Here is a 6,988-nt window from a genome sequence, read left to right as displayed (position 1 = left end):
AATTATAAATTTTACCTAAAACTTTTTATTTACATATTGTTTTAAAATATTGATTAAATTCACCTTTGAAGTCATTGATATAAGTAGTTGAAATATATTTTAAAATTATAATGTAGTAACTAAAGGGGAAGAAAAAGCATATTTTTCTTTCTAAATAATAAAACCTTTCCTCACTATAGTAGCTCCTCACAAAAAAAAATGAAATTCAACACTATTTTTAAATAATTTAAAACTTAAAACAGATCTTGGTACTTTCTAACAAAACATTTTTTGAGATGCAAACTAATCCTTTATTACAGGAAGATATAAAACCAATATAATTGCAAATGTTCACATCCAGACTATACATTCTGACTGATGGTGTTATTTCAGATTTGAGGGAAGAGCTCATATAATTAAACTCACCTTCATTATGTACAAGTGAAATGCATACTCGTTTTTGCTAAGAATATAAAACTTTCACTGTTGTTACTTTATTCATAATCTTAGCATTTTTGTGCAGTTTCATTACTAAAATTAAGATCCTTTGTTACTAAAAAGCCAGCACCTCATATCTGCCAGTGACAATACTTTGAAAAGTTAATGAATAATAATTGACAGGTCTCTGACAGTTTTTGATCAACTGTTTGACCTACTGCTTTACAAACAAAAATACCCAGACTCAAGCTCTAAACAGGGGCACTTACTTCCTTCCTTCCAGCAGCACCAGTGAAAATGCTCTAAATAGCCATTTCCATCTTAATAGCAGGATGTGGGTTGCACCCTTCCAGATCAAAGTCTTCAGCTGTGAAGTCATCAATTGTCGCAACTGTTCAAAGGATTTTGAGCGTTGAGAAAGGTCCTGGTTCTCGCTGAAGCTGAGTTTTCCGCGATTCAGGTAAATATGTGCATCTCCCCAAATATGTACGAAGTCACCTGTCTGCAGGCCAGTGATGGGAGCGACTATGTAGGTGAGCAGGGTATAGCTGGAGACTTTGAAGGGCAGGCCCTGGTCCATGTCCACAGAGAGCTGGTACAGCGGGCAGTACAGCTCCCAGTTCACCACGTAGAACTGGTAGAGGGCGTGGCAGGGAGGCAGCGCCATCAGAGGGAGCTCTTTCGGGTTCCAGGTGCACATGATGAGTCTCCTGTCGTCAGGGTTGGTTTTGATGGTGTTGATCACCTTCTGCAGCTGGTCCATTCCTTGACCCGAGTAATCTGACTCGATGCCTTTGTAGTCAGCCCTGAAATACCTCCACTGGAAGCCATAAACGGGGCCCAGGTCCCCTTCCTGATGGCTGGAAAACCCCAGGCTGTTCAGGAAGTCTCAGACCTGCTGGCATCCCAGATCTTCATGCCCTTAGAAGAGTTCTTTGGCATTGTGCATCCCTTGATAAACCACAGCAGCTCCTCCAAAACACCCTTCCAGAACACACACTTGGTCATCAGCAGGGGAAATTGATCTCACAGGCTGTAGGCACCTGAATGCTGGACAACGACAGCATGCCTGTGCCTCTGGGGTCCTCCTTGCGGAAGCTGTAGTGCAGGACGTGCTCCACCTGCCGCAGGCACTGCAGCTCGGCGGGCTGTGCCCAGGGCTCCCCGCCTGCGGGAGCTCAGAGCCAGTGGTGGGCATGGTGCGCAAGGCCCTGAACGGTTCAGCAGGGACTGGGGCGGATTGGGAGGGGCCGAGCTAGCCCAAAACATTCTTAAAACATGGAGAAACATGAGAACACGAAACAAATGTGTATCACACCAAAAGGATTTGCAGGAAGTTTGATTTACTAAAAGTTGTTTAGCATCATTTTAGCTCATTTTGGCTTATACATGATGCAAATTTAATCAGTCTATCAAGAAATAGGTGAATAACAGATAAATGAATCTGTCATTAATTTCAAAGAGAATTTTGACTAACTACATGAAGTTAGTTTTCTCTAGAAAAGTAGCAAAACCATGCATGTATGTGTAGATACACTTAGGATGTGTTCTTACCAACTATCTCTGATAAATCGCATGTATACTGAAGCATTGATTTAACGTGTAAAATAAAATCCCCCACAGTCTTCAATGCACGTTAATCACATTAACTCAGAACACAAAGTCCCACATAAAGATGTTTTGGGTGAAATAAAGTAGAGTTCACATAAACACTACCTCTTAAACATTTTAGTAACTGTGGCAAAAACATTGATTGCGAGTTTATTTTTCTCATGGCTTGTATGTTTTCTTTTTCTTGGACTGTCTGCCCTGGGAGATGTGGGATTTGAACAATCCTTTCTACAATGGTAGTAGAGTCAAAGGTCAAAAGTTTCCAAGTATGGACTAAATTTGAACAGCAAGAAAAATATCAAAATGTAATGCAAAATATACACAGAAGTCACTGATCTTGTAAAAGCAAAACATAAAGCATACCAGAAAATGATCTTAAGAAAATAAACCTTGTGTTTTTCTAACAAAACCCATAAAGGAGCATGTAATAGTCAAACTAACTGCTTTAAAAATTTTAAAACAAAAGTCATTTCTATAGAATGAATAATGTCAGGTCGGGCCATGAAAAAAAATCTTAATGTCGTGTTTGCAATGATAATAATGGTAGAAAATTCAGTGGCTAGTGTATCTTAAAGGAATAGGAGAGAAAAAGGTAGAAAAACTAACTAAAGTATGAATGAATGAATGAAGAATAAATGAAAAGAAGAATGAAAGATAAATGAAACTGATGCTGTGATAAAAGTTTGCAGAATGAAATGAAGGACTGAAATAATTATCTGGATAATTAAAAGAAAATGTAAACCTTTCTGCTCCTTTATGTATTTCAGACAAAATTTTACTTGGATTTTTAATTTATGTGACTGCACAGCATTTCTCCACACAACAGCTGTATGACTTTACCAGACTGTTCTCAAAGGATGAGACTAAAAAGAATTACAACACTGAAGTATCTTAAAATGTGTATTCCCATAACTTCAAAAGACTGTATAAGCCTTGAGGCTTTATCCTAGGTCTAAAAAAAAAAAGCCATCCATATAATCAAATTTTCATTTGGAAATATTTTCTCTGCCTATAGGATGGAGACTTCATTGTCAGAATAAAGTTGGGAAGGCAGTAATATGGATCTACAAAGAAGAAGACACGCATGTAATATGCTGTTTCATTTCTCTGTACCTCACTGACCTATTTTTTTTGCTCCATTTTCTTTGTTTATATTTTCAGTTCACATGCCATTCCATCTATGAAACACTTTATTAAATCTCATTCAGTTCTGTAGAATCAACTATTTATATATATATATATATATATATATATGAATACATATGCTTATTTATATATTTACAAATATTTCTAAATCTATAAATTAATAAACATGTGAATTTAATATAAATATATAATATGAATATATATCCTTCAAATATTCAATAAATTCTTGATAGAATCTATATTCTGTTTTCAGCATTCAATATATTTAGCATTATGTGAATCAAGAAAACTCTGGTTAACATATGAGGTTGATAACCTTCCTGAAGACCATTCATAGGTGGACATAACAAATGTATCTACTTTCGGAAATTTGAAGCAGCTATTTCAACTACACAGTGATTTAAGTTATTAAAGAAAAATTTTGTCTATGTTACTCACGCTATGTAACCTTTGGGCCTAGACCAATATCTGGCAGGTAGTATATGAAAAACAGTTAAAGTAATGATTCCCTTCTAGCTGAAATGTCCTCTTTCTCCCTTCCTTTAAGTGTTCCCCATCACTACTACTCATGGAAGACTAGATTCCTCTCAACTGTGAAGTGTCTTCATTTGTTTGCTGACAACAATGTGGAAATCCAGACTAAGAAATCCATCAGTAATGGTGCCTGTACTTCTGAAGGGTTAGTGTAAAACACCGCTTAAATCCTCCCATCATGCTTTGCACTTGCTGAGGCTATATAAGCATGGGTTAATAAGGTCCAGCAATTATGGCTGGACCTCACAATTCCATCATTATTCATCCTTGCTATTCAGCGCAACCCCTACCCCCTATACTTTCCCAAGACTTCTATTTGGGCAACCACTATTCCCTGTACTTTCTCAGGCCTTGTCCTTGCTAGGCAGCCACAACTCCCTTTCACTGAACTCTCTCACTCTCATGACTCTGTGAAAGATTTCATAGCTGGTTTGAGAAGAACCAGTCTGATCTCAGTGTCAGGGTGGTCCCTCTCAGGTTTTTTCTGAAATATGTCTGTCCTGTTGTTTCTACTTTTCTTCTACTTCCTTTTGCCTAACACATTGGCAGCCTTTACAGGAAGGATATCAAGGGGACTAGTCTAATATCCCCAACCACTTCTCTCCCCACCCCCACACACCTTTTCATGAGCTCCAGGAAAGGTTATTTACCTTTTCCTTTTAATCTTCCACTTAACACTGGAATCTTTATTATCTAGCTGAGGACTGGTAGGATTGGCCCCTAACTTCTCCCAGGTGCAAACAAGAAGTATATAAGTATATATCCATTCCAACCCATAGGGTGTCCTACAGGGCCTGGCTCTGTTATAGATTTCTGGAGAAATTGGAGTGGGGCTTTCTACCCAATCTTCCACAAAAATTTTTCTCTGATGTGGCCAGACTTCATCAACAAAAGAATCTATCTGGATCCCTAGTCCTATTTGAGGGATGCCCCAAAGCAAAGATGCTCTTTTATCAGTTACTATGGATGACCATATTTATCCAATTCTGGCAAAACCTCTTTGTGCTGCTGTTAAAAAAATCTTTTGCGCCTCAGTTTAAATGGGACTACTCAGCCCAAATATCTCATATTTTATTCTCTCATGTCTTGGTCTATATACAAGCTAGACAATGGAAATGAATGGAGTGAATTTGGTGTGTTTGATTTTCAAAATTTTTGAGACCTTGATAAATACTTACAGAAAAGTGGCAGGGGCCGGGAATTTAGCTCAGTGGCTCCAGCACCTACTTTGCAAGCACAAGGGTCCAAGTTCAATCCCCAGTACCAGAACACAAAACAAAGCATGGTGGTGCACACCTGTAATCACAGCACTCAAGAGACTGAGGCAGGAGGATCACTGTGAGTTCGAGACCAGCCTGGACTACATAGTGAGTTCCAGGTCAGCCTCAACGACATAGTGAGGCCCTGTCTCAAACACACACACACACACACAACAGAAAAGTGGCAAGTGGCAGGAGGTCCCTTATGCCCAAGCTTTCTTTGTTTATGTTTGCATCCCTATCTCTGCCAAAATTGTTCCAAGGACAGATAGACAGAAAGAAGTTACACATGGACCACAGAAAGAAATGACAAGGGGACTCTAAATTACAACACCATATGCCAATTAGACCTGTTTTATAAAAAGAAGGACTAAAGGCAACAGGCACATGTGAAACTGTTGTCCTAAAAACAACAAATCCAACACATGGGAAGATAAAATGGATGTCTATGGTGACCAGACAACCTTGTACACAAAAACATTTTTTGTTCATTATAAATTATTACACTATAATTACAGGGTTAATCTGTTTCTCTGTTAACTCAGAAGTTTGTTTGTTGGCAACCAGCCAAATTTATAATGTAATAATCTGAGGCAACTAAAAAGAGGAGGATAGAGGCAACTTTAAAATCCAAACAGCCACTATCAGGTTTGTTATAAAAGCTTATAGTAAAGAGGATAGAAATGAGTATAGAAAGAGCTATATGTAAAGAGACATATTCTTGATGTGACAGGATTTTGTATTACAATATTTTTTTTTGCCCTACCAGAAGGCTAGCAGCAAAACTAGGAGGCTAAAATATGTTGAAAAGAGGTTTGTGGAAAATGAAGTTTATAGGAAGAAATATGTAGTTAATTTGAGGTTTGGTTGAGGCCAGGTTGTGCTTTCTAAAAGCTTCTTATTACTCAAAGGAAACTTGGGCATTGTGTGTTCCCAACTCTCAGATCATTAATCACTCCTCCCCCGTTTCCAACTTTTCTCTCTGGTCTGTCTGATGCTTTCAGACAAATACTTTAACTCTCATTTCTGAGATTGATGTTGCATGTGAGCTTTTTTCTGTGTGACTAACAGACATACCTAGACTGGTCAATGACAAGGAGCAGACAGAGATGCTTCCTCGGGCAGTTCTGACGTGGTTTGTTACATTCACTATTACTACCCAAGTGTACAGGTCTTTAAAGATGCAAAATTGAAAAACATCTAATACTCATGACTTCCAGACTAAAATTGTTTATGGCAGTGAACTTTTAGGGTCAAATATCTGCCTTTCCCTGACTTGTGTTTCAGCTATTGATGATGAAATGCCAATCCAGCTGAGACAGCCAGCCAGATGATCTAAGGCTTATGCTTATGTGATTGTTATGTGTATGTTACGTATATAATACAACACTTAGAGATGCTTAAATATTGTACATTCCAGGCAATGCCATATAAGGTACATCTATGGACAGATAAATTCTTCTTAGATGGCACTCTATTGAAAGATGACAAAGTTAGGTAGAAGTTTCTTCGTGTCATTTAGTATAATGATGTCATCATGACTGTTATGGTAAAATGTTTTGTTGCTCTTGCTCTCAAATTTTCTTGGTGAAACTTTATAACTGTCATCTACTGACATGCTACAGGGGTTAAGCTTCTAACACAACCATGATTGTAAGGAAATAAGAGTTCCCTGATCATATTGTATATTTCAAGATGTTTGCTATCTAGATAAGTTTATAAGATTAAAACTGCTGCTCCTACTGAAATACTGACATAACTTATCTCCTGAATGTTAAACAACTGAGATTTGGAGACTAGGGTTAAAAAGGCAACTGGACTAAGTTTTGGTCCTGCTCCTCCAAAGTCAACAAATATCCAGGACATGAGATGATCTTCTCTATAGTATACTACAACTTTGGTGAGTCCACCAATCTCCCAAACAAGAAGATTCAAGAACCCCAGAATACAGGAATCAACCAATGTATAGTGTGCAAAAAAGGAGGGTCACCAGAGAGACAAAATTCTCCCATACTTCCATA

General features: G+C 38.0%; 1 pseudogene; it reads right to left on the bottom strand.

The window, feature by feature from the left end:
- Positions 1-719: 719 nt before the first annotated feature.
- On the bottom strand, positions 720-2,008 carry LOC104852588 (annotated as a pseudogene).
- Between the last annotated feature and the right edge of the window lie 4,980 nt (positions 2,009-6,988).

Source organism: Fukomys damarensis, unplaced genomic scaffold (genome assembly GCF_012274545.1).
Source record: "Fukomys damarensis isolate Sample0158 unplaced genomic scaffold, DMR_v1.0_HiC HiC_scaffold_15, whole genome shotgun sequence".
NCBI lineage: Eukaryota > Metazoa > Chordata > Mammalia > Rodentia > Bathyergidae > Fukomys > Fukomys damarensis.
This window is presented reverse-complemented; position numbering and strand designations above follow the sequence as displayed.